This window comes from Myxocyprinus asiaticus, chromosome 23 (genome assembly GCF_019703515.2).
Source record: "Myxocyprinus asiaticus isolate MX2 ecotype Aquarium Trade chromosome 23, UBuf_Myxa_2, whole genome shotgun sequence".
In the NCBI taxonomy this organism is placed as follows: Eukaryota; Metazoa; Chordata; class Actinopteri; order Cypriniformes; family Catostomidae; genus Myxocyprinus; species Myxocyprinus asiaticus.
The window spans coordinates 20,821,878-20,849,566 of NC_059366.1; the positions used below are offsets into that span (position 1 = coordinate 20,821,878).

General features: G+C 41.8%; 1 pseudogene; it reads left to right on the forward strand.

Annotated features, from left to right (window-relative positions):
- The window catches only part of LOC127414331 (attractin-like protein 1), a 491,512-nt pseudogene that overhangs the window by 259,104 nt on the left and 204,719 nt on the right, over positions 1 to 27,689 (forward strand).

Sequence of the window (27,689 nt, forward strand, 5' to 3'; positions counted from 1 at the left end):
ACGGCCACATCCAGTAGCGCAAACACGGAAGGACATCTTTAATGTCAAGTGTTTGCATGAGCTCTTTTAGAGAAAATATACTCTTTTGAATATACTCTTTTAGCACCCACAGACTCAGGCTGCTGAAGCGCCCAGGGGAAGCACCACACTTGACCGTGCGAGTGTGAGGAAAAATCCAGCAGCGTAGCAATAGGTGAGGGGACGAACACACAAGCATTCGGGTCCGTAGAAAAAATCTGAATGTGTGATGCACGCCATCTCCTTTTAAACCCGTATGTCCGGGGCGGAGAGTGGCATGCAAATTCCACTCGCCAGTATTCATTGGCCTTTTCTATTTTGAGCAAAGGTGATTGGGGCTCTCAAGATCGAACCCCTAGTGTCACTACATCGACACAATGTCGAGTGAGTGACAGACAGGGAACTTTGACATCACCCATTTATCTTGTGTGTACAAGTGTGTTCTCATGAATGTGTGCAATATTTTTTTCAAGTTGATATGATTATATGTGATCATGCATGTGATCAGACATTTGCTAAGGCTGAGTTCAAGACAACACAAATGTGATGTTTACTATACAGATTCTTACCTACAGTGGAAACAGTAGGGTATCCAGTATGCATAGCGAGTACACCACTTTTGTTTTGCAATTGTGTGTGCATGGGAGTGTGTTGATAGTTATAAAAGCTGAAGTTAGAGGCTGTAGGGCTTTGTTGTTTGTTGTGCATTTAGTCCTCTGCAGACGAGGGACATGTCTGATGTAATTCATCATGGCATTTGAGGGAGATTGGTGCATATATATTGTACCCCTCCCCTTACATATCTGTCTATCTCTTTTTCTCACTCCCCCTCTCATATCATCAGGCTGTCCATTCACATTTCTGGTTCTCTATCAAGAGTATCTTTAAAGACAAGTACCTTTAAAGGCAAGGTTCAGATAAAATGCCCAGTCATTTTACAAAGCCTATATTCTTATCCAAGGAAAATCATGGATGAATGCATGGATGAATAATCATGCTAGTTTTCAATGTTTCTATGGCAGTAAACAGTAGTGATGTGGAGCACTGTCATTGAAGACCCTTGCTTCCTCTGTGTCTCTGGCTTGGATGACAGACTGTTTCTACACAACCCCCATGAATCTGTAGCTTTGCTGGGGAAAATTAAATAAATAAAAAGAATTGTTCACTCCAGTAGAACTGGATCAATTGCCCAATCTACTTGTTGCAGCTCTTTTCTGTTTGAAGCACTGGAAAGGGCTTTATGAGAACTTGCAAATATCTAATATATATACACGTATATATAGTATATATAGTATTTTTTTCTGGAAAACCAATAAAAATTGGTTAATATATTAAATAACCATATTATAATGCCTATTTTTAGAAAATCTATTCTTTTTGGTTAAAAATTTACAAATTGCCATTATTGATTAAGTACATAAACAGTCAGTGTTCTTACCTTACCCCAATTCACTACGTTAGGCCTAAAAAAATGATTTGTATTTTGAGCTGTCATGTCGGATTTGGTGCGATGTTGCTGGCTTATGTTGTTCATCCTTGCGTTGTTACGTCATGTCCGTAAACACAGAAAAATTAACCGGCTGTCATGTGTTCTGGCAGGGGAAACTACACTCTTCAGTTCAGTCAAAGTCACGCAGTTCAGGATGGCATCTCTGCAGTCTGAATGGATGTATATCTGTTATCCATTTGGTGCAGATGTTTACCTGCTATAATGCTTGGATATGTTTTCTGGTAGGGTTGGTGAAGCTTGTATTGGTTGTTTTTATGAACCGAACATTACTCGTGTGTTAACCGATCACGATGCATTTACATTGTCCGGTGCAGTTACTGTAACATGTTTATTAATATATATGACTTCTGAAATTGTCTTGTAATTGTTATTGCATATTTAAGCATATTGTTTTCATGTTTAATAAAATATATTTATCCCCATTAATATTGAATCCTCCTTTGATGTTTTTAGTTTATGGTGTTATTGTGTGCATTGCATATATGTACTGTTGTTGTCATGGTTTTGCAGGGATGAGCCCAAACACAGAGAGGCAGAGAAGGACCGACCAATAAACTGGAGACAGGAAATGGAACAGCAAACTAGAATACTTGCACACTAACAAAACAATCCAGCAAAAGAAAAAAAAGATGACAAGGGAGATAATAAATAGGGGAAGTGATAATGGGAAGCAGGTGCTGCTGACGATAAGCTGGGTTAATGAGCTGTTGTCCTGGCAATGAGCTGGCGTTCTCCACGTGGCACCTGCAAAACACAAGAGGGAGAGGGAGAACACAGACACACACAAACATGTGACAAGACAGACAGAAAAAGGGACTGTACAGCCTGGACTGTTACAGTACTCTCCCGCCCCCCGTGGACGCTTCCTGGCATCCAAACCAGGCAGGATAGGACTGGATGCACCAACCTAGGGGGGAGGGTGGGGGCACTCAGGGTGGCAAGAACCAGGACAGACCAGGTGTATGGCCAAGGATCCAGGACAGACTGGGCAGATGGCCAGGAAATCAGGATAGACCAGGCAGATAGCCAGTGATCCAGGACAAAACGGGCGGACGATCAGGGATCCAGGACTGATCGGGTGGACAATCAGGGAACCAGGACAGATCGGGCAAATGCCCAGGGAACCAGGATAGGTCAGGTGGACAGCCCAGAAACCAGAACAGACCAGGCATATGGATAGGGATCTAGGACAGACTGGGCAGATGGTCAGAGCTCCAGAACCAATAAAGCGAGCATGCAGCCACTGGACAGAGGGCAAGGGCAGTGGCGGTCACTGAACAGAGGAAGAGGTCACTGGCGGCTGCTGGACAGAGAGTGAGGTCAATGATGTTTGCTAGACAGAGGATGAGGTCAGTGGTGGCTGCTGGACAGAGGGCAAGGTCAGACGTGACCTCTGGACAGAGGGTGAGGTCAATGGTGTTGGCTGGAGAGAGGTCTGTTGGGTTATTTGTCATTAGGGGCTGGACAGGCAAGGCGATAGCCCTGTGAAAATGTATAGACATATAGATGACCACAGAAGATGGGATAGGCTGGACAATGGCCACAGGAGCCTGAACAAACTGGTCGGCAGCCGCTGGACAGGGGTTAAACTGGGCATTGTTTAAACTGGGCATTGGTGGTCGTATTGCATTGGTCAGACAGGGTACGGACCCCACAGTGCCGGACAGGCTGGGCAGGGAACCCACAGGGCTGGAAAGACTGGGCTGAGACCCCAGATGGCTGGACTGATGGGTCGTGGGTGGCCGGAGGGGATTGGACATTGGCGGCCACAGGAAGCTGGGCAGATTGGTCATAGGTAGCCACTAGGCAAAGGGTGAGGTCCATGTGGCTGGTGGTTGCATGAAATTGGACAGACTGAGTGGCGGCCACTTATGTGGGGTCACTAACAAATAAACAGAAACTAGACTGACAAATAAACTGGAGACAGGAACTGGAACAGCAAAGTAGAAGACTAGCATGCTAACAAAACAATCCAGCAAAGAACAGACCACAAGGGAGAGAATGAATAGGGAAAGTGATAATGGGAAGCAGGTGCCACTGATGAAAAGCTGGGTGGAGTAACGAGCTGCTGTCTTGGCAACAAGCTGGCATTCTCCATCTTGGACTCAAGATGGCGCCGAGTATGGCTGCTGCATTGCGAGCTCCGAAACAACATTGTAGTTTTTTGTTTGTTTTGTTACAATTCTTATGTTTTTTGTCTTGGATGTTGTCTGCCTTATTGTCTACGACAGACAAACACTTTTGGACATTGGTTCTGCAATTACACACCGTAAATCGGACTTCAAATTCCTCATTGCCAACTTGCTGTTTATAAACACACCAGCGGAGCCCTTTGTCTGGGCTACCCGGCCGCGAAAACGCAGAAGGAAAAGGGGAAAACAGAGCCGGCGTTCTCATCAGAGTAAGACGTTGTGCAAATCGACCCTCGCAAATGTTCAGTCTCTGGACAACAAGCTCTGTGAGCTGAGAACGCGGATCTCTTTCCAACGAGAGACGAGGGACTGCTGCATTATCTGCCTTTCAGAAACTTGGATATCTGCGGAGATTCCAGACTCAGCCATTGAAACAGCGGGGTTCTCCGTACACTGAGCAGACAGAGCGAAAGACTTCTCAGGTAAAAGCAGAGGTGGTGGTGTATGTTTTATGATCAACAAATCCTGGTATGATCAGAGGAACGTACATTCTATCAAGTCTTTCTACTCTCCTGATCTGGAATTTCTCATGCTTCTGTGTCGACCATTCTGGCTACCGAGGGAATTCACAGCGGTCATTATCACAGCTGTGTACTTCCCCCCACAAGCCGACACAGACCGGGCACTCAAGGAACTGTACAGGATTATAAGCAAGCAGGAAACCGTGCACCCTGAGGCCACGTTCATTGTGACCGGGGACTTTAACAAAGTCAATTTTAAATCAATTGCACCAAAATACCACCAACACATCAGTTTTAACACACAAGGGGCCCGGGTTTTGGACCATTGCTACTCTCCCTTCCGGGATGGCTACAAATCCCTCCTCCGCCCACCATTTGGCAAATTGGACCACTCTTCCATTCTGCTTCTGCCCGCTTACAGGCAGAAACTGAAACAGGAAGCACCCAGCCTCAGAACTATCCAGTGTTGGTCGGACCAATCAGACTCTATGCTACAAGACTGTTTTGATCACGCAGACTGGGAGATGTTCCGGTCCACCTCTGATGATGACATCGAGATTTACGCTGATAGTGTAACATGTTTCATCAGAAAGTTGTTCCGTCCAAAATAATACGGATCTACGCGAACCAGAAACCTTGGATTAATAACGATGTTCGCGTGGCACTTAATGTGCGGACCTCCGCTTTTAATTCCGGGAATGCAGAGGAGCATAAACAAGCCAGTTATGCCCTCCGAAAAACTATCAGAGCAGCAAAACGCCAGTACAGGAACAAGAGTGAAGGACAGTTTAACACCACCAACTCTAGAAGCAAGTGGCAGGGAATTAATATCATCACAGACTTTAAAGGGAATAAAAACTCCGCTGTGAACACCGCTGCCTCTCTCCTGGATGAGCTAAATACTTTTTATGCTTGTTTTGAGGGAAATAACACCGCCCTCATGGAGAGAGCTCCCGCGGCCGAACCTACAGAGGTTAGTTCACTTTCCGTCTCTGTAGCGGATGTAACCCGATCCTTCCGACCGGTGAATATCCGTAAAGCCGTGGGTCCAGACGGCATTCCGGGCCACGTCATCAGAGCGTGCGCGAACCAACTGGCTGGTGTTTTTACGGATATTTTCAACCTTTCCCTCTCTTTGTCTGTAGTCCCCAAATGCTTTAAAACGTCCACCATTGTGCCTGTACCAAAGCAATCCAAAATCACTTGCTTAAATGACTGGCGTCCTGTTGCTCTGACCCCCATCATCAGCAAATGCTTTGAGAGACTAATCAGAGATTACATCTGCTCTGTGCTACCTCCATCACTGGACCCATTGCAGTTTGCTTACCGCAACAACCGCTCCACTGATGATGCCATTGCATCTACAATACACACTGCTCTCTCCCACCTGGAAAAAAGGAACACTTATGTGAGAATGCTGTTTGTAAACTACAGCTCACTCTGACACGCTGGTGTCAGGAGCACAACCTCTCCTTCAAAATCAGTAAGACAAAGGAGCTTGTGATGGACTTCAGGAGAAGAGAAAGAGAACACAGCCCCATCACCATCAATGGAGCACCAGTGGAGAGAGTCAGCAGCTTCAAGTTCCTGGGTGTCCACATCACTGAGGAACTCACATGGTCCGTCCACACTGAGGCCATTGTGAAGAAGGCTCATCAGCGCCTCTTCTTCCTCAGATGGCTGAGGAAGTTTGGAATGAACCACCACATCCTCACACGGTTCTACACCAGCACTGTAGAGAGCATCCTGATTGGCTGCATCTCCGCCTGGTACGGCAATAGCACCGCCCACAACCGCAAAGCCCTGCAAAGGGCGGTGCGAACTGCCAGACACATTATCGGAGGTGAGCTTCCCTCCCTCCAGGACATATACACCAGGCGGTGTGTGAAAAAAGTTCGGAGGATCATCAGAGACTCCAGCCACCCGAGCCATGGGCTGCTCTCACTGCTACCATCAGGCAGGCAGTATCGCAGCATCAGGACACGCACCAGCCGACTTCATGACAGCTTCTTCCCCCATGCAATCAGACTTTTGAACTCTTGATCTCTCACAATCAATATACATCAGCACTGGACTTTATTAATCTTATTATCTCACACTGGACTGTCATAAATTATATTCTCTTAACAACACACTGGCAACTGATTATCAACCGACAGTCTGAATGTCAATACAGTACAATACAACCTAATGTACATTTTATATATACTATAAATAAAAATTGTTTTATTGTATAATGTGTATTCTATATTGTGTTTATTATATAATGTACATTGTATGTTATTATTTGTATATTGTGTTGTGTGTAATTATGTGTATATTAGATTTTAAATTGTGTTGTGTAAATTTGATGTTTATTGTAGATTGGTATATGTCTCATCACTGTCACGACTGCTATGTTGCTCAGAACTGCACCCAAGAATTTCACACACTATTGCACTTGTGTATATGGTTGTGTGACAATAAAAGTGATTTGATTTGATTTGATCTGCAAAACACAAGAGGGAGAGGGAGAACAAACACACAAACACATGACAAGACAGACAGAAAAAGGGACTGTACAGCCAGGACTGTGACAGTTGTAGTATTACTGTTCACTTGCCTTATCAATGGATGCTGTGCAGTATAATATAAAAATAATAAAAATAATAAAGTCTTCAGCCTCGGATCAGCCATATCACGAGTTTCACCTCTTAAATTGATATGTGTAGTAAAATACAAACATTAATAGTTGATAAAACACTTGAATAATCATATTAAAATATGCAGCTTTAACTACTTTTTAAATTAAAACTACTTCCTCTTATATAAATTTCTCTTTATTTGGAACTTGAAAAACAAAGTAAATAATAAAATATAATAAAACACCCGGTTTTATATCAACCTTACCATAATGCTCAATCTCACATTATTTCACATTTCAGTCTGATGTTGTTGACCAATGTTATTATAAAATGTCCTGAAGAAACTCGATATCTTTTCAAAGTAATGTAACAAAGTAGATTTCACATAATTTTAGTATAAAAATACCCAACGAAAATAACACTTCTTGCAGAAAATACATTTCAAATATATTTATACAGTTCTAGCAAAAAAAAAAAAAAAAATATATATATATATATATATATATATATATATATATATATATATATATATATATATTTATATATTCACACACTGATCAGCCACAACAATAAAACCACTGACAGTTGAAGTGAGTAACATTTATTATCTCGTTACAATGGCACCTGTCAAGGGGTGGGATATATTAGGCAGCAAGTGAACAGTCAGTTCTTGAATTTCATGTGTTGGAAGTTTTGGAAGTCTGAGCGACTTTGACAAGGGCCAAATTATGATGGCTAGACGACTGGGTCAGAGCATCTCTAAAACAGCAGGTCTTGTGGGGTGTTCCCGGTATGCAGTGTTTAGCACCTACCAAAGTTGTCCAAGGAAGGACAACCGGTGAACTGGTGACAGGGTCATGGGTGCCCAAGGCTCATTGATGCGCGTGGGGAGCGAAGGCTAGCCCGTCTGGTCCAATCCCACAGAAGAGCTACTGTAGCAGAAATTGCTGAAAAACTTGATGCTGGCCATGAAAGAAAGGTGTCAGAACACACAGTGCATCGCAGCTTGCTGCGTATGGGGCTGCATAGCCGCAGACAGGTCAGAGTGCCCATGCTGACCCCTGTCCACCACCGAAAGTGCCTACAATGGGCACGTGAGTGTCAGAACTGGACCATGGAGCAATGGAAGAAGGTGGCCTGGTCTGATGAATCACATTTTCTTTTAGATCATGTGGACGTCCGGGTGTGTGTGCGTCATTTACCTTGGGAAGAGATGGCAGCAGGATGCACCATGGGAAGATGGCAGGCCGGTGGAGGCAATGTAATGCTCTGGAAAATGTTCTGCTGAGAAACCTTGGGTCCTGGCATTCATGTGGTTGTTACTTTGACATGTACCACCTACCTAAAAATTGTTGCAGACCACATACACCCCTTCATGGCAATGGTATTCCCTGATGGCAGTGGCCTCTTTCAGCAGGATAATGCACCCTGCCACACTGCAAAAATTGTTCAGGAATGGTTTGAGGAACATGACAAAGAGTTCAAGGTGTTGACTTTGCCTCCACATCTCAGTCCGATTGAGCATCTATGGGATGTGCTGGACCAACAAGTCCGATCCATGGAGGCCCCACCTCACAACTTACAGGATTTATAGGATCTGCTGCTAACGTCTTGGTGCCAGATACCACAGGACACCTTCAGAGGTCTTGTGGAGTCCATGCCTCGACGGGTCAGAGCTGTTTTGGCCGCATGAGGGGGTCCTACACGATATTAGGCTGGTGGTTTTAATGTTGTGGCTGATCTGTGTATATATTTACATTTACATTTACACATACATTTACATTTATTCATTTGGGAGACACTTTTATCCAAAGCGAATTATAAAAGAGGAAAACATAAGCAAATCATCTTAAGGAGAAAATGGTATGAAAAGTGCCATATTACAAAGTTTCACTAGCATCAGAATAGTAATATTCAAAACAGATTAAAGTGCAACAAGAATGTTTTTTTTTTTTTTTTTTTTTTTTTTTAGTGACTGGTTAAGTGCTCATGGAAAAGATGTGTTTTTAGCCGTTTTTTGAAGACAGAAAGTGAGTCAGCTTCACGGATGGAGTTGGGAAGGTCATTCCACCAACATGGTACGATGAAGCCGAAAGTCCGTTTTGGTGCCTCTTTGTGTTGGTACAACAAGGTGATGTTCCTTAGCCGACCGCAGGCTTCTAGTAGGCTCGTAGCTCTGCAGATATTATTTTAGGTATGCTGGAGCGGACCCAGTGACTGTTCTGTATGTCAGCATCAGAGCCTTGAATATATATATACAGGGTTGGGGAGTAACGGAATACATGTAACGGGATTACGTATTTAAAATACAAAATATAAGTAACTGTATTCCATTACAGTTACAATTTAAATCATTGGTAATTAGAATACAGTTACATTCAAAAAGTATTTTGATTACTGAAGAGATTACTTTGCATTTTATTGTCATTTGTTTCATTTAATATTTAGTCCTTTCAGATGGAAAACATTTATATATATAAATGATGCGATCCAAAGAGTGTTTGAGCAGCGGTGAAACATTTGAAGTAAGTTTGGAGCAGAAGAAATAGAAATAAACCTTGTGTAAATTGTCAGCTTTATGCTAAGCTAAGATGCAATTTCTAGCCATTTTACATGCATGTTATCAGGCACGATCATATTTTTTTATCAAGAAAATTCATGTTGGGGGGCCTGGGTAGCTCAGCGAGTAAAGACGCTGACTACCACCCCTGGAGCTGCGAATCCAGAGTGTGCTGAGTAACTCCAGCCAGGTCTCCTAAGCAACCAAATTGGCCTTGTTGCTAGGGAGGGTAGAGTCACATGAGGTAACCTCCTCGTGGTCACCATAATGTGGTTCTCGCTCTCGGTGGGGCAAGTGGTGAGTTGTGCATGGATGCCATCAGTCCGCGCATCTTATCACTTGGCTTGTTGAGCGCGTTACCGCGGAGACATTGCGCTTGTGGAGGCTTCAAGCTATTTTCCGCGGTAACGCGCTCAACAAGCCAAGTGATAAGATGCGCGGACTGATGGTCTCAGACGCGGAGGCAACTGAGATTCGTCCTCCGCCACCCGGATTGAGGTGAGTCACTACGCCACCACGAGGACTTAGAGTGCATTGGGATTTGGGCAATCCAAATTGGGGAGAAAAGGAGAGAGAAAAAAAAGAAGAAAAAAAAAATTCACACTGAATCATAATTTCTTTTTTTCTAGTAAGACCTTTGATATTAGGGCAAAAATTGTATTCTTGATAATAATTTTTGTTTTGTTTTCCTGTAAAAATATCTCAAAATCCTTAAAACAAGAACAATTGGATTTATCTAGTTTTAGAAACAACACTGTATAAGATATTAAGGTTTTTCAGAGAATGTATTTTTAACATGTGTATTTTGTCTTACTGTACTGGCAGAGTTTTTATAGTCAAAACAAGTGAAAAAAATCTACCAGTGCTGAAGAAGTAATCCAAAGTATTTAGAATATGTTACTGACCTTGAATAATCTGACAGAATACGTTACAAATGACATTTTACATCATGTATTCTGTAATCTGTAGTGGAATACATTTCAAAAGTAACCCTCCCAACCCTGTATTATATATATATATATATATATATATATATATATATATAATCACATCAGAAATAATTCATCAAATGATGGACAGATGTGCGGTGTAGTCAAGTGCACTTCGGCATGTTAGAGAGATGATCCAGGTATCTGAATCACAGTGATGCTTCACAGCAGAGTTTTTTTTTTTTTAATCAAGGTGGATTGCTGAATCCTCAGCTATATAGCGCTCAGAACCTGCCTGCTAAATCAGAATTGCAAAGAATCAGCAACTAATTTTGTTCACATTTGCGGCGTTGTTTAATCTGCATAATTCCTTTAGTGAATCTGGAGTTAAACCAGTGGGTGCAAACTGGCACTTTTACAGACCGCAGTTCATTCCCCACCAAAGCCCAGTTTGAGTCGCACCATGTCCACTGATAAATACGCTCACGCTGCACACAAGATATTTACATAACTCGATGTACATGTTTTAGTAAAATCTCTATCGATTGATGCTTTATACTGTCGCCATGATATACAGTATATCGTCATATCGCACAGTCCTAGTTCTGGGTTTTAAAAAATACACAGTAGCATTGTAATTCCTTAGTTATTGTTTATGACATTGAAAGAGTCTATTAGAATGAAAATAAAGTAAATATGGTCACTTTGATTTCAGATTGACCTTTAAACTAAACAAATCTGTTTTATTCATCAGACATGCTAAACTCAAAGAACACAGACATACTGTATATAAATGTTTTGTTGATATGTTAAAGACAGAAAATTAGTTTTCATGTAGTTTACATGCAGTAGTGTACACAAAGGGTGCTTGATTGCAACTTACTGCAGTTTTGTTGTTTGTAAAACACAGGTAGACTTCAATTCACTTGAAAATTACAGGCAGGTGTGTTACGGTATGGTTGAAACAAATCTCATACAGAACAAAAACTTAGTGAATCTATACATATTGGAGGACAGAATTTAAGCACTCACTCGTCTGTTAAACTTACAAATACAAGTGTCATTTATTAATACCATTCCTTAGGTTGTTCTGTGGTTGCAACACCTTGCTTTTCTTTACTTTTCTTACACCTTTTTATTCACTTAAGTTTCTTTCTTCTAAAAGATTTTCTGTGTCTGGATGTCACAGTAACCATGTCACTCTGACTCCCAAACCTGATTGGCTGTCAGGATGATGGATATGCCGCCACCACAGTAGACATGCTAAAATGGTAGACACGCACTTATCTGAGAAGTTCTAAAGAAAGTGGATCACAAGTGGGCTTGGTAAACTAGTTCCAAAGATTATAACCAACAATATTGATATCAACCTTATTCAGTATTCACAATTTGTACTTTTGTTAGGATTGTATTTGGTCATAAATCTTATGGTGAAAGAATACAGTTATAATAATACAGTTAGTTGTGAATTTTGTCACTGTGAGGTTTCATGCATTTGGTTAGCGTATTACCTCCCGCTCTTAAAGTAATCTTAATTAGAAGTGTAGCTCTCAAAATCTTCCTCAAATTCCAAAACACCTCTCCTGAGGGACTGTGGGCTGCAGCCTCAAGCAAGTAGATGTGTTATTTCTCCCTTTCTGATTTATCTTGCTTTGATAAATTTGATGAGCTTTTTAATCAGATTGTAAATTCTGGACTGCTCTCTTCCATGCAATGAAAGTGGATAGGGACCATGGCTTGTCAAAAAAATAAAAAAATAAAAAAATAAAAACACCATTAAAATCATCATACAATTAGGACTTTTTGCTATGCGAATCGTGTGCTATTTTCCAATTATATTGAAGCCATATGCAGGGTTGGTACAAGGTGGTTGAAGTGCTTGAAGTACTTGAATTTGGCCTTTTCAAATTTAAGTCCTGGAAAACCCTTGAAAATAGCAGTTCCCTGTCTGTCACTCACTCGACGTTGTGTCGATATAGTGACACTAGGGGTTCGCTCTTGAGAGCTCCAATCACCTTTGATTTATTCAGAAAAGGCCAATGGAAAATTGGCGAGTGGAATTTGCATGCTGCTCTCCACCCCGGACATACGGGTATAAAAGGAAATGGCGTGCACCACTCATTCAGACTTGTTCTTCGGAGCCGAGCGCACATGTGTGTTCGTCCCATCACCTTGCTATTGCTGCTGGAATTACGGCGCATATCAGCAGTCACAAGCCGTGCTTGCCCAGGCGGCTGTGAACATCGGGCTTGAGTGGAACCCTCCACCCTGCCCTGAGTGTTCGAGGCTGGATGATTGGTTTCTAGGCTTGGAGCGGGACTCACGTGTCAAGCCCAGGTCCAAACAGGCTGCGCCTGGAAGGCAGAGGAGGTTGTAAACAGGGTGATTTCAAGAATGAAGCAACAAGAGATTGTTGGAAGAACCTAATCAGGAAGAGCCGGCATTGGATGGGGCTTGGCTCCAAAACTGTGGTCAGCAGCATCTAAAAAAGCAGAGAAAAGCGATGGTAGTGACAGAAGTATCTAGGATGGAAGAGGAATATATGAGGGCTATATGATTTGAGCAGTCAGCCATCAGCAACAAGGGTGCTGGACAATATGGGAGGGTGCACCTAAAAGAGTTTTAGGATAGGCTGACCTGTGGAAGATCAGGCTCAGTTTTCTTATAAGATCAACCTATGACACTCTTCCAAGCCCTGGAAATTTGTCTCTGTGGTATGGTAAAGAGGAGAGTTGTCCCCTCTGTGAGGCCCCAAGAGCAAATCTGCAGCACATGTTGGCTGGGTGTAAGATCGCCTTGACACAAGGACGCTACAGGTGGTGGCATGATCAGGTTCTGCGAAATCTGGCAGAGATCCTAGAGTTGTGTTGAATAAAGGCAAACAAAGGCCATCATGCTCCTCAGAGGAAGTACATTGAGTTTGTTAAAAAGGTAGGTGCCACAGCAGGCACGACATGGAAGGAGGCAAGTTCAATCCTGGCAAATGGAAGTAATTGGTCAATGGTGGTCAACATTGGCCAGTAGCTAAAATTTGCTTCTGAGATTGCCATTACCTCCTTGAGGCCGGACATAAAGTTATGGTCAGCATCAGTTAGGAAAGTCATAATGATTGAACTTACTGTCCTATGGGAAGAGGGACTGGACGCAGCCTATGAGAGAAAGAAGCTAAAATATGCTGATCTGGCCATGGAGTGCAGGGAAAATGGATGGAGGGCTGCCACTTACCCTGAGGAGGTTGAGCATCAAGGGTTTATGGGAACCCTGGTTGCATGGTATGTCTAGACAGGAAAAGAGGAATGTCTTGTTGGGTGTTGGACCTGAGCAGCCATGCAGAAACGCATTCGATACAACATCATAAACTAAAGTCTCTGCCAAGAAGATGGCCTAAAGTCTGGGACAACATGGCATAAATTAAATAAAGCGCACATCTGGCTAATGTTAATGGCCTTGAAAGTAAATGTACACTGGCAGCCAAAAGTTTGGAATAACATACAAATTTTGCTGTTTCGGAAGGAAATTGGTACTTTAATTCACCAAAGTGGCATTCACTGATCACAAAGTATAGTCAGGACATTACTGATGTAAAAGACAGCACCATCACTATTTGAAAAAAGTAATTTTTGTTCAAATCTAGACAGGCCCCATTTCCAGCAGCCATCACTCCAACACCTTATCCTTAAGTAATCATGCTAAATTGCTAATTTGGTACTAGAAAATCACTTGCCATTATATCAAACACAGCTGAAAGCTATTTGATTTGTTAAATGAAGCTTAACATTGTCTTTGTGTTTGTTTTTGAGTTGCCACAGTATGCAATAGACTGGCATGTCTTAAGGTCCATATTAGTTCAAAAATGGCAAAAAAAGAAACAGCTTTCTCTAGAAACTTGTTAGTCAATCATTGCTTTGAGGTATGAAGGCTATACAATGCTTGAAATTGCCAAAAAACTGAAGATTTCATACAAAGGTGTACACTACAGTCTAAAAAGACAAAGGACAACTGGCTCTAACAAGGACAGAAAGAGATGTGGAAGGCCAGATGTACAACTAAACAAGAGGATAAGTACATCAGAGTCTCTAGTTTGAGAAATAGATGCCTCACATGTCCTCAGCTGACAGCTTGATTGAATTCTACCTGCTCAACACCAGTTTCATGTACAACAGTTAACAGAAGACTCAGGAGTGCAGGCCTTATGGGAAGAATTGCAAAGAAATGCCACTTTTGAAACAGAAAAACAAAAAGAAAAGGTTGGAGTGAGCAAAGAAACACAAGACATTGGACAACAGATAATTGAAAAGAGTGTTATGGATCTTAACCCAATTGAGTTTTTGTGGGATCAGCTACCAGACAGCCACATCTATGGCAAGTGCTACAGGAAGCGTGGGGTGAAATGTCACCTGAGTATCTGGACAAACTGACAGCTAGAATGCCAAGGATCTGCAAAGCTCTCATTGCTGCACATGGAGGATTTTTTGATGAGAACACTCTGAAGTAGTTTAAGAAGATCTGAAAATGTATTTCATTAATGTCCTGACTATACATTGTGATCAGTTGAATGCCACTTTGGTGAATAAAAGTACCCATTTTATTCCAAACTTTTGGACGCCAATGTAGATCGGGGGAAGCACAGACACACAAAGAAAAAAAAAAACCTCCTCGGTCTTTGTTGTTAATCAGATAAATCTCCAACTCATCACATGATTAAAAAGGCCAGTTGCTGAAGAAAATCCATCACGGTTGCCATGGAAGTTTCAGAACCAAGACATTATTTGTTCTCCGCTATAACCAATTTTCTACATTTAAAATGTGGACTAATAATAGCGCATGATACATATTTCCTGTTGACCATCTTTTGCAATCACTACACTAAAACTAGGGATTCTGAACAAAGAAACTCTTATCAGTGGGAGAAACGTTAGATAGATTTTTTTTTTTTTTATCCCCAAGTCCACAGACTGAACTTTTATTTGAATTTCATATAATGCATCTACAAGCAGGATATATCAGCTTCAGCTATGAACTTCAACACAAATGTAAGACTTGTGTTATGATTATTTTACACTGAACAAATGCACAACCATGTGTACGAACATGTCAGAGTGTGGGAAACTCACAAAGTTTAACCTGATTGTAACCTTTAAAATATGTGTTATGACTTGCAATCACTTTTATAACTGACAAATTCATGATTATGATTTGAATCTTGTATAATCCATGTTGAAAGAGTTAACTATTGTTCAGGGCAAATATATCATGTCTGATATGTAATAGTTTGTCTTTCCATGAGGAGAATGTTAGGTTAATTTATTTTCTTGATATATTGTGTTGTACATAAGATATAAGAATTTTATGACTAAAATATAACATTTTTGAGAACAATGGGTCGCAAATTAATTATCTTGAGGGGAGGAAAGAGATGACCAAATGCCATCTCAAAAGCCAACTCTGATTGGCTTAGAGCCTCTTCAGTGTATGACCAAACAGAATTGGATAAAAGACCAACCTTGACAACTTTTCTTCTGCTTGGCTCTTCTTTTTACACACACTTATGACTTCTTGAGTTTCCACATTTCCAGGGAATCCCGGGGTTCTCCCTCATTGCAGTTCATGCTTATCAGAGTTCTCAAGTCCAGTGAGTTCTCTTCAGATCCAGAGTTCTAGATTCCACACTATGTAGAATTCAGGAAATACCATACAGCATCCACGATCTTCAACAGAATTTCAAAACATTGACGCAACAGATAAAAACTTTTTACGGACCCAGCCAAAGAACCAAAGCAACACACTGCAACTTACACAAGTACAAACCTCCAAACTTGCTGGTGTTTCATTAGATAATGAGTAACCCGATCTCAAAATCAAGGCATACTAAATGAAGTATTTATTGTTCTGAAGTCATGGTCTATAGAATCCATAAAGTTCATTTTTCTGTTACAGATCATTTACATTCATCTTCTGTTAAAACTCACTTACCAACCTGTGCTTATGTTTGTCTATGTGTGTTAGTTTTGTTTTATGTTGTAGATTAGTTAATAAAAGTCTTGTTTGTATTCAAAGAGAAGTTGACTGTGTATTTGATAAATTCATTTTGGTACCTTGAAATCTGTCCATCCTAAAAGCTGTGTGTTCATAAACAGTATTTCAGTCTATTTGTGATAATATTTTCAATGGCCAAGAAAGTAGAATTACTGTAAGAATTAATCTTACGTTCCAATCAACTCATCGCTGGCCTTTGATCGGATGTAAATATTAATCCTTTTAATATTCCATAATTAATTGTTAATTTCCTTATTGAGCTAAATTCCTTGCATTAATGGTTGGAGAATGATGCAGGCATAAGCTTAAAGTCATGAGCTAACCATTATGCATCTATTGGTGATGAATACTGGCAGCTGTAAATATACCCTGTCACAAAGTCATTAATTCCCTACATATAATGGTGGAGGAATGCGGGAAATTCCAAAACTAATTATTTGTAATTCCCTACATTGGAAAGCAAGAACAATAGGCAATTGAAAGGATCCTGTGTCCCTGGATGCTGCCCCTCCACCAGGAGATGTTCCGGGATTATTGGGGCGAAACATCCGTGATAGGTGGCTCCCGGATAATGACCCTGTAGCTGGACGACTAAAGGCAATGCCCTGCAGGTTTAGACATCTACCTGTGCATCTGACTTATTATTGCAATTAACAAGATAAATATATTTCTGTAATAATTTAGGACTCTGCATTATTATATGGTCTCAAGCCTTTATTTTGGAAGAAAATAATACTGGAAGTGTGTTGTTTCTTTTGACAACAGTTGTGTTTTCCATCCAAACATGGTGAAATGCTCTTATTTCCTCCTCTCCGGTTCACAAAACCCTGGTGCCATGGGTTACTTTAGATTTATTTACACACTTGTAATGGCCAAACATTATGCAAATGTGCAAATGAAGTAAACCTGGAGCACTTTAAATACGCGGTCAGCGCACATTAGTGACGTGCAGGAACCAAACTCAGACCACAGCTTTTCTGTATATAACACACATAATGAGAACACAAGATGGAATTTGTGTCTATCAAGTACCACTCTGAGACTGCTGTAACACCATGGTAAATCCGAAAGTTTAGGCAATTGACTTACTGCCTAATCAGTTAATGGCTTAACCCACAGCGTTTTTGAATGAATGGAACTCTTAAGAAAACTGGTCACAGAACAATTTAAAAGGCATCTGATTTTTATCCTACCTCTGTATACAGTCAGGCAGGATTTTCCAGCTTTCGGAAGTGAGCCTCATGTAATACATAATAGATCAAAGTGGTGCACATGTGATGCTTGTCCACTTTTGTGGCTCCACATTTCAGCGCATGCTCGAATGTGAAACAGTAATTGGTCAGTAGTGAACTTAGGAAGAGAGAGTGATAGGTCAGTTGAGGAAAAAATGGACCTATAAAGAGCTTGTGATTTGGTCTGTCATACATAGACACAGCCTATAATGCAAATTAACAATAATTTACAACATTATTTGGCTTATAATTTCTATTTGCTAGCTCACTAATAGACAGTTATGCTTGAATAATCATGAGAGGCAGAAACCATGATCATGGTTAAAATACGATTAATTGTGCAGCCCTTTCATATGCCTTCAGAAGACTTGTAGTATAACACACATAGGCTACTTTTATGACACCTTTGAGTGCTTTTTTTATTCTTTGAAGTGAGTTACTATTAACTGCTATTTTATGGAAATAAGTGATGGCCATATTCTTGAAAATATCTCCTTGAGTTCCTCAGACGAAAGTAACATGGCTTTGAAGCAACTTGAAGGTGAGTAAATGATAACAGTGTATTATTTTTTGGGTGAACTAAGTAGAAAAAGTAATCAAAAAAACGGGTTAAGAAACAGAACAATATATATATGTGCACAGTTTGTGAGTATATATTTTGAAGAACCTTCCTAAGTGCTATAAGCTGTGAAGTGACTAGTGCAGGGATACTCAATTTAAGTTCCAAGATGTCTGGTCTCTACAATCCCTTCCCAGCAAAGGTCCAGAAAATAATAGCTAACACATTGTCAGTAGTCAGGATGACTATAATATATATATATATATATATATATATATATATATATATATATATATATATATATCAGCAATAGTACTACTAAAACCTACAGTCAACAGTCAAAATAATGTCACCAAACTTGGGAAGGGATGAGGACACTGGGAGCCAAAAGACAGCCAAAGTATTGTGTTCTGAGGGATTTTCTACTAAAAGATTAAAATATTTCATCAAGAGTTCATCAGTCGAGGGCATTTGACTTTAATATTAATATTAAAAGATAAGATCAACAGTTTGTTTTTGAAGCTGAATAACAGCAGTCCAGTTTTTGTGTTTGAATATTTTTACATTCAGATACTTATATATGAAACTTTTAGGAGGCCTCAAAATAAAAATAATACTGTATAGGGGTTCAGGTTTGTCCCCTGAGAGAAATTTTATCAAATGTTAAAGTCTGAATGGACTATTTTTATATTTTCCTTAAAGTGAAAATCTACTAACAACAACAAACAATTTAAATAACAACAGTGCAGCAAATAAATAAATAAAAAAATACTGTTTGCTTAATTTAAATATAAATAGGCTGTCCATGAAATAATGGGAATAGTCTCATCATCAGCAGAGAACACTAACTAGTAATTTCAAAGTTTTGCTTGTCTTTCCTTTCCTTGTTCTTCCTTTCCTTTGTTTATTATGAAAGGCTCGTAAAATGCTGATTAATAAAGCTAAATTTAGACAGGAAAAAAACATTATAGGGGCCACTCTGACTTGTCCTGTCACAAACCTGGTTTAGTTGAGACATATAGTATATCATTTACATTTATGCATTTGGCAGATGCTTTTATCCAAAGCAACTTACAGTGCCCTTATTACAGGGACAATACCCCTGGAGCAACCTGGAGTTAAGTGCCTTGCTCAAGGACACAAAGGTGGTGGCTGTGGGGACTGAACCAACAACCTTCTGCTTACCAGTTTAGTGCTTTAGTCCACTATGCCACCACAACTCTGTGTATCAAACAGAAGAAGATAGTTTCACTTTGATTCATTCTTGTTTTCTGCTATGTGTTTAAGTGAAAGATGCCAGTATTCATCTGTATATTGCTCACAGTGTGTGCTATTGTTGTTAAAATAAAATGCTTGCAACTCTTCTTAAAGAAATCAGGCTTTATGTGGCATCTTGTGTCTTTAGCGGGTGATAGAGGCAATGCACACAGAGTGGGAATTAAGCTCTATCTACGCCCTTAAGCATTTGTGGCGTGTACACCTCCATTGTTTTTAATGCACTGCTCACTTACTGTGTAGTGTAGAAACGGTAAGATAGGTCAACGGTTGATTTTATGTCTCGCGGACTGCGGTCCGGGTCCGGACTTCAGCTTGGTTTCATCAGGGCCGCAGTCCGCTAATTGGTAACTGTTGAACTAGTGTAAACTAGTGTAAACAGATAGGTGGTTTGGTACAGTCCCTCATTAGTTTCATAAAGTCCTTTTGAAAATATTTTCTTTTAAGAGTGTTTTAGTTTTTTTGTTTTTTGCTGCCTCTGCTCTCTGAGAGTTCCATTAAATGAGCAAGAAAAATGGTAACAATTAAAGACCACTTAAGCCTTTCACCCACTCCTCCAGCTAATTGTTGACACTGCAATTCGGTTTAGCCCAATTACGCTCTCTCTCTCTCTCTCTCTCTCTCTCTCTCTCTCTCTCTCTCTCTCTCTTATTGATTAACATTCAACCACCACTTGTTTTTCCTTCTCTGCCCACTCCTGTCAGGACAGAACCCATCCACCAAGTTGTAGCGTCGAGTGAGTGTGCTCATATCAGGGATGATTTCATTAACATTCTGAAAGCCTGTGCTTCAGTGGTTGTCAAATGGAGGCAATTCATTTGAATTCTCTAACTGACTAAAGCTCATTCTCCCACTCATGATTTGGGTATAATTGGTCTTTTGTCCTTGTATATCAGAGATGTACAAGATGCACATATTACTATGTCATAAACATAAGCAGGATAGAGAGGGGTGACAAACAGTTAGAGCAAGTTACTTTGATTGTGTGTATACTGTATGTGAATATACTGTTGTATGTGAATATACTGTATGCATATGTCCTAATTTGCCTCAGCTCAGGTTGTCTGGTTCTCTGTATTGATTGTGTAATCACTGTTTGCTGTGTGCTCTCTCTGGTGGCTTTGGTGGATTGGCTCTCCTCCATTATCCTTTGGACTGTTGCTGTTACCTGCACAGATCAATACTACAAGCAAATCACATGCTACAAGTACACACTGACAAATACAGGTGAATCCATGTGGGGTGAAAACATACTGTATACATGAATACATACAGTACCCATTTGAAAAAGAGGAAGAGAGAAATTAACCAAGACAGATAAAGGCAACAATGTACCATACCAAGTGTTCATCAGAATACCTCATGCAATTTATAAAGGCACTTTAAGCGAATAGGGTACATACAGCAGGGTTTTAGTGCCAGGTAAAAAAAAGAAAAAAAGATTTTGAGGAAAAAAGTCAATGTTTTTATAATAATCTCACACAATTTCAACATTATTCTCAAAACATTACTTCTTTCATCTCATGATGCTTTGACTTTATTTTCGTCATTTTGATTTTATTCTCAAAATATTACTACTTGAAACTTGTAATGCTACGACTTTATGAGCATAAAGTATATTGAATGGCTTCATGGCTTACTGACGTCCTTAGTGAACATCGGACCGACATCAGAAGCTTTGAAGCTTATAATTTTATAAAAGCATAATTTTATAAAAGCATATTACATTAATTATTCTGTTAAAATTTGTGTATTATTTGAGCTGTAAAGTTGTTTAAATTATAATTTTTACAGTCATTTTAGGGTTTGTTGACATTATATTGTCATGGCAACAAAGTTATAAAATTGGCCATAACTTTACACAGAAAAGGTTAGTAAGTGGTTTTATCACACTAAAAGCATTTTTACATGCGTATTGTTTATGTCTTGTGGCTATACTTTTGAAAAAGCGAGTATTTTAACATTAAAAATTTGGCCCCCATTCACTTCCATTGTAGGTGTCACACTGTAACTAAACTTTTTGCTTTTTTTAAAGAAAAGGAGGGACAAGTCAAAATTATGTTTTGTGGAAATCAATATTATGCCACAAATACTGTCAATCAAGCTGAACTTGTTTTGAACCCAGAATATTCCTGTAAGATGAATCACTTTTGTTGTATCCTTTCTCATTTTGCAAGTCGCTTTGAATAAAAATGTCTGCTATATGAATAAATGTAAATGTATTAATGACAACTTAAATCTCATATTGAAATAACTTCAATCTCATAATGCTACGACTTTATTCTCATAATTTTTTTTTTGTGCAAAATGTTACTTTATTTACTTCTCGTAAATATGTAGTTACGACTTTATTCTCGAAACTTTGACTTTATTCTCATAAAAAGGCCTAGTATGCGATTATTCTCAAAACATTTATTCTTGTTGATGTTGTTCTGTTGATGATGTTATTCTCACAACTTTAGATTTTTTTTTTTCATATTAACATGACACTGAAACCCTATCAGACAGTAGATACAAAATATGTCTTGAAACCCTTAAAAAATTACTTAATATAAAAAATAAAATAAAAAAAAACATTTAAGTTCTGACTGTTAGATCTAATAGTTCTAAAACATGGGCTTTATATGAATTGTTGTTTTTTTTTAGGTTTTGTGCCTCCCTAATATTTAAAAATAAGTTATGGGATTTCAAAGTGTACTCGATTTGTGAAAAGTGCCAAAAATCTCACCAATTATCAAGCAGTAAAATTCCATGTGCTCAGACTTGCTATGAAAGATTTCAAGAGGATATTCATCATACCACTTACTGTAAAAGAACAAAATCGGCTGTCACAACTTTCTCAGTGAAAGTGCACTCGCATTATTGAGCTTTATTCTCTGCCTGTTAGAACCATTATCCAGCTCGTTAAGGATTAATTTCCCTCATCATTAATAGATTTAATAAGAGACCTCTGACTTGTGCTGACTGGGTTTTGAAATATGGTAGATTAAATGGTCGAAAAGGCAGTTTTAGTCTCTGGCATTATATCAACTACACTCTGATTAGTCCGGTGTTAATTTTAGCATTTGAACAGCTTCAGATGTAATGAGCTAAGTTCTTTAATATATGATGCTGAAAAAAAAAGAGAAGAAATTTTGAGAGCTCCCTAGGAAATCCCCAATTTTTGCACTTGCAGTATGATCACCATTATCTTCATGATGTGTGTTGACATTTGCTGCCCATTGATGGGTAAAAACACTTTCTATGCTGCAAATTCAGATTTCGTAGTCATCTAACATTCCATGTATTTCATTATTTGCAGAGCATCACAAAGCCTCTTACTGTCTAATTTGAGAGTCAACATTCTTCCTTTAGGCATAGTTGATGGTATGTAATTGTAATAATGCTGGCTGAAAGGAGGCTCTGTTTGAGAGTGAATGAAGGGCAGATGACATTGCCCCCACATGCCCCCTTATCCTCTGATGTTCATGTTTGTATATTGGCTATAATGTTGGGAACAGAAATAATAGTTTAATGCCGGTGCTATGTGATATTGCACTTGATTTTTTTATAAGCATTATGAGTAGCAATGGCTATCCAAGCTGTGCTTGCACAAGTTAGCAAACTGTGGCATGGGGGGTGTGGTCATGTGTCGGTCTGCGGTAGAGGGAGAGAGGTAAGGCTCGCCACCTGGGTTGTGAGTACTCTAACACTTGTCTCTAATTATTGTGATGGCGGAGGGAGACCTGAAAAGGCACTCCAGAGCGTCAGTGTGGGAGAAAGTGATGGGAAAGCATGACAGCCTGGACCAAGAGAGTCAGTAATTGTGATTTCAATTATTCACAAACTAGTTTATGTTATCGATGGTTACCGACGATTGTGTGCTTAAAAAAAAAGAACAATTAAAAGAGACTGACCTTGAACCTGCTTCGTTGTTTCCTGACTCCTCCATTGCCCACAAACGTAACTTATCACAGTGGTGCCGAAAACCCGGCTTTGGAGGAGAACTCCATTATGGAGTCTTCACCGCTGTACGAAGTTGTCAAGTCCCTCGCCAGCATCCAGGAAAACCAACATCGAGCCCTGATGGATTTACGCCTGGAGCAGGAACAGCGTTTTCATGTCCAGCTCCAGGTACAAGCGGAGGACCGGCAGGTGCTCCAGAGCCTGATCGCCAGAGAGGGGGCTGGCGCTGCGACCTCCCTGGAGCCCACCCCACCCATGGGCCTGATGAAGGTTGGGCCGAATGATGACCCGGAGGCCTTCCTCAGTTTATTTGAGAAGACTGCAGAGGTATGAAAGTGGCCCCCCGACCAGTGGGCAGCCCGCTTATTGCCCTTGCTCTCCGGGGAGGCGCAGCTAGCTGCACAGCAACTTCCCGCCATCAGCCTGCTTAACTACCACCATCTGAAGAGGGCCATCCAGCAGCGGGTTGGTCGTAGCCCCGAACAGAGTCGTCAGCTCTTCAGATCCCTGAGCTTCGGGAAGCACGGCCGCCCATTTGCTTTTGCCCAAAAGCTCCGGGATGCCTGCTGGAAATGGTTGCTGGCAGAGGGAACCTGCTGCACCATGGATGTAGTCGATCTGGTGGTACTGGAGCAGTTAATCTCCCAGCTTCCTCGAGGAATGTCCAAGTGGGTCCAGTGCCACCGCCCGGTGTCACTGGAGGAGGCCGTCCAGCTGGCAGAGGACTACATGGCAGCGTTTCCAGGAGGCAGCGATGCAGTGTTTTTTTTCGTCTCCCTCTTCTCTCTCTGTCCACCCCCTGTGTCTCAGTCCATCCCCCCCCCCCCGCCTCCCAGTTCTGCCCTGTTCTGGTTCCCCGGAAGAGGGGAGGATCCCCGCCCAAACCCCTCCCCTTGTCCGTCCCTCCTACTCCCCCTGTCTCTCTCCGCTCTCCTCCCCAGGTTGGCGAGACGACCCCCATGAGTGTGGTAGGAAAACCTGGGCCGACTGTCAAAGCTGTGGGGAAGCTGGGCACTGCCAGGATCAGTGTCCGGTGATGGAGGTGGGGACACTGATCCGGATCCCTGACGCTCTGCAGGCCACCCCCTATCAGGCGGGGGCGTATCGGATTCCGGTAAAGGTAAAAGAGGATATACATCAAGCTTTGGTTGATTCGGGTTGTTCTCAAATCTCTATCCACCAACGCTTGGTGCAAGACGGGGCATTGGATAAGAATAGACTGGTGAGGTGTGTGCATGGTGACATTCACAAGTATCCAGTGGTTACCATTGAGATACGATTCAGGGGATAAAGGCATAGAATCGAGGCCGCAGTTAATTCCCACCTCCCCCATCCACTAATTCTGGGAACCAATTGGCCTGGCTTTAAAAATTTATTGAGGGTAATGTGTGTGGATGGGTCCTGCAAAGTGGTGTCGTGGTGTGTGACGTGCGACACTGTGGCTAGAGAGGCGGTGCTGGGGCCGTTGATGTCTGCTCCATATCATGATGATGCAGACGAGGGAATTCCCGTACTCAAGGGCTTCCCTGAGGGGGATTTCCCTCTCGAGCAGTAACGTGACGAGTCCCTCAAGCATGCCTTTGACCAAGTGAAAGTAATTGATGGTCAGCAGGTCCAGCCTAATGTTGCGCTCACATACCTGTACTTTTACAAAGAGCGGTTGTATCAAGTGATGCAGGACACTCAGACCAAAGAGAATACAATGCAGATATTAGTACCAAAGAGCCATCGGGAAACAATCTTCAAGGCGGCTCATTATAACCCAATGGCTGGCCACTTAGGTGACGAAAAGACTTTGAACAGTATAATGGCCCATTTCTTTTGGCCAGGCATTCTCGGTGACATGCACAAATGGTGTGTGGTGTGCCGTGAATGTCAGCTGCTGAATCCACTCTGCTGTTGATTGAGGTCCCCGTCGAGAGAATTGGCATGGACCTCGTCGGGCCATTAGAGCAGACTGCACGCGGGCATCGCTTTGTATTAGTTCTGGTGGACTATGCAACGTGATATCTGGAAGCAGTGCCTCTACGCAACATCTAAGCATGTAGTGTTGCGGAGGCACTCTTCAAAATGATCTCCTGAGTGGGGATTCCAAAGGAAATCCTCACTGACCAAGGCACAACATTCATGTCATGTACACTACGTGAACTGTATGAATTATTAGGCATTAAATCGATTCTCACCAGCGTTTATCACTCGCAAACTGACAGGTTGGTTGAGCGATTTAATAAGACCTTGAAAAACATGATTTGTAAGTTCGTACATGAAGACGCAAAAAATTGGGATAAGTGGCTCGAACCCCTGCTGTTTGCAGTACGAGAGGTCCCGCAAGCCTCCACAGGGTTTTCCCCATTTGAGCTACTGTATGGGCGTCGGCCACGCGGCGTGCTTGATTTCATATGGGAAGCTTGGGAGGAAGAACCTTCGAATAGCAAAAAACAAATTCAATATGACCTTAGAGCAAAACTTTACACTTTGGGGCAGGTAACACAGGAGAATTTGCTCCGAGCACAAGAACCTCAAAGCCGACTGTACGACAGGGGCACTCGACTATGTGAATTCACACAGGGAGATAAAGTGCTCGTATTGCTGCCAACTTCAAGCTCCAAATTACTCGCCAAGTGGCAAGGACCCTTTGAGGTCACACGACAAGTTGGAGATCTTGATTATGAGGTTAGGCGAATGGATAGGGGAGGGGCACGTCAAATCTACCACCTCAACCACCTCAAACCATGGAGGGAGGTGGTGCCTGTAGTCTTGGTGACGGTAGTTCCGGAGAAGGTGCAGCTCGGGCCGAAGGTGACTCCCAAATCAAATTCATTCACCCCGGTCTCTTGTGGGGCCCACCTCTCATTGTCGCATCTTACAGATATTGCCCGGGTGCAAGCGGAATTCGCGGATGTGTTTTCACCCCTTCCTGGTCGCACGAACCTTATAGAGCACCATATTGAGACCACCCCGGGGGTGGTGGTTCATAGCCACCACTATTGTCTTCATGAACACAAGAAAAAGATTGTTCAGGAAGAGGCAATGCTTGAAATGGGTGTAATACTGGAGTCGCACAGCAATTGGGCCAGCCCGGTAGTTCTGGTACCGAAGAGCGACGGCTCGGTCCGGTTCTGTGTTGACTACCTGAAAGTGAACGAGGTGTCCAAATTTGACGTTTATCCAATGCCGCGAATTGATGAGTTACTCGATCGGTTGGGCGCGGCTCAATTTTACTCGACGCTGGACTTAACAAAGGGTTATTAGCAGATCCCTTTAACTCCAATATCCCGAGAAAAAACTGCTTTTTCCACAGTGTTCGGATTACACCAATTTGTGACGCTTCCGTTCAGTTTGTTTGGAGCCCCAGCCACGTTTCAGCGCCTCATGGACAAGATCTTCAGACCACATACGGCATATGCCACCACATATCTAGACGATATCATAATTTATATTAATGACTGGCGGTGGCATATGCAAAATCTGAGGGCTGTCCTGAGAGCGCTGTGACAGGCGGGACTCACGGCCAACCCGAAGAAGTGCGCAATTGGATGGGTGGAAGTTAGGTATCTGGGGCTCCACTTCGGTCACGGGCAGGTGCATCCACAGGTTAACAAAATTGCAGCGATCGCGGCCTGCCCGATGCCCAAGACCAAAAAAGGAGGTAAGGCAGTTTTTGAGGTTGGCTGGCTACTACCGGAGGTTTGTGCCTAGTTACTCTGATGTCACCAGCCTGCTGACTGACCTTACTAAAAAGGGGGCCTCCGATCCGGTCCAGTAGACAGAGTCGTGCCAACAGGCTTTCCTTAAGGTAAAGTCCGCACTTTGTAGGGGGCTGCTGTTACATGCTCCTGACTTCTCTCTTCCCTTTATTTTACAGACTGATGCATCTGACAAGGGGCTGGGGGTGGTGTTCTCACAGGAGGTGGGAGGGGAGGGTCGGCCGGTGTTGTTCATTAGTCGCAAGCTCACCTTTAGGGAGACAAAGTATTGTACCAGCGAGAAGGAGTGTCTTGCGATTAAGTGGGCTGTTCTTACCCTCCGCTACTACCTGCTGGGGCAGGCTTTTACACTCTGTTCTGATCACGCTCCTCTGCAATGGCTCTACCGCATGAAGGATACTAATGGATACTATACCCGTTGGTATCTGGCTCTTCAGCCCTTTAAATTCGAGGTGGTCCACAGACTGGGGACACAGATGGATGTGGCTGACTTTCTCTCCAGATATGGGGGGGGGGGGGGATTAGGCAGGCTGGATGTTGCCCTGTCCTGAGTTGGTGGTGGGGGTATGTGGCATGGGGGGGCATGGTCATGTGTCGGACTGCGGGAGAGGGAGAGCAGTAAGGCTCGTCACCTGGGTTGT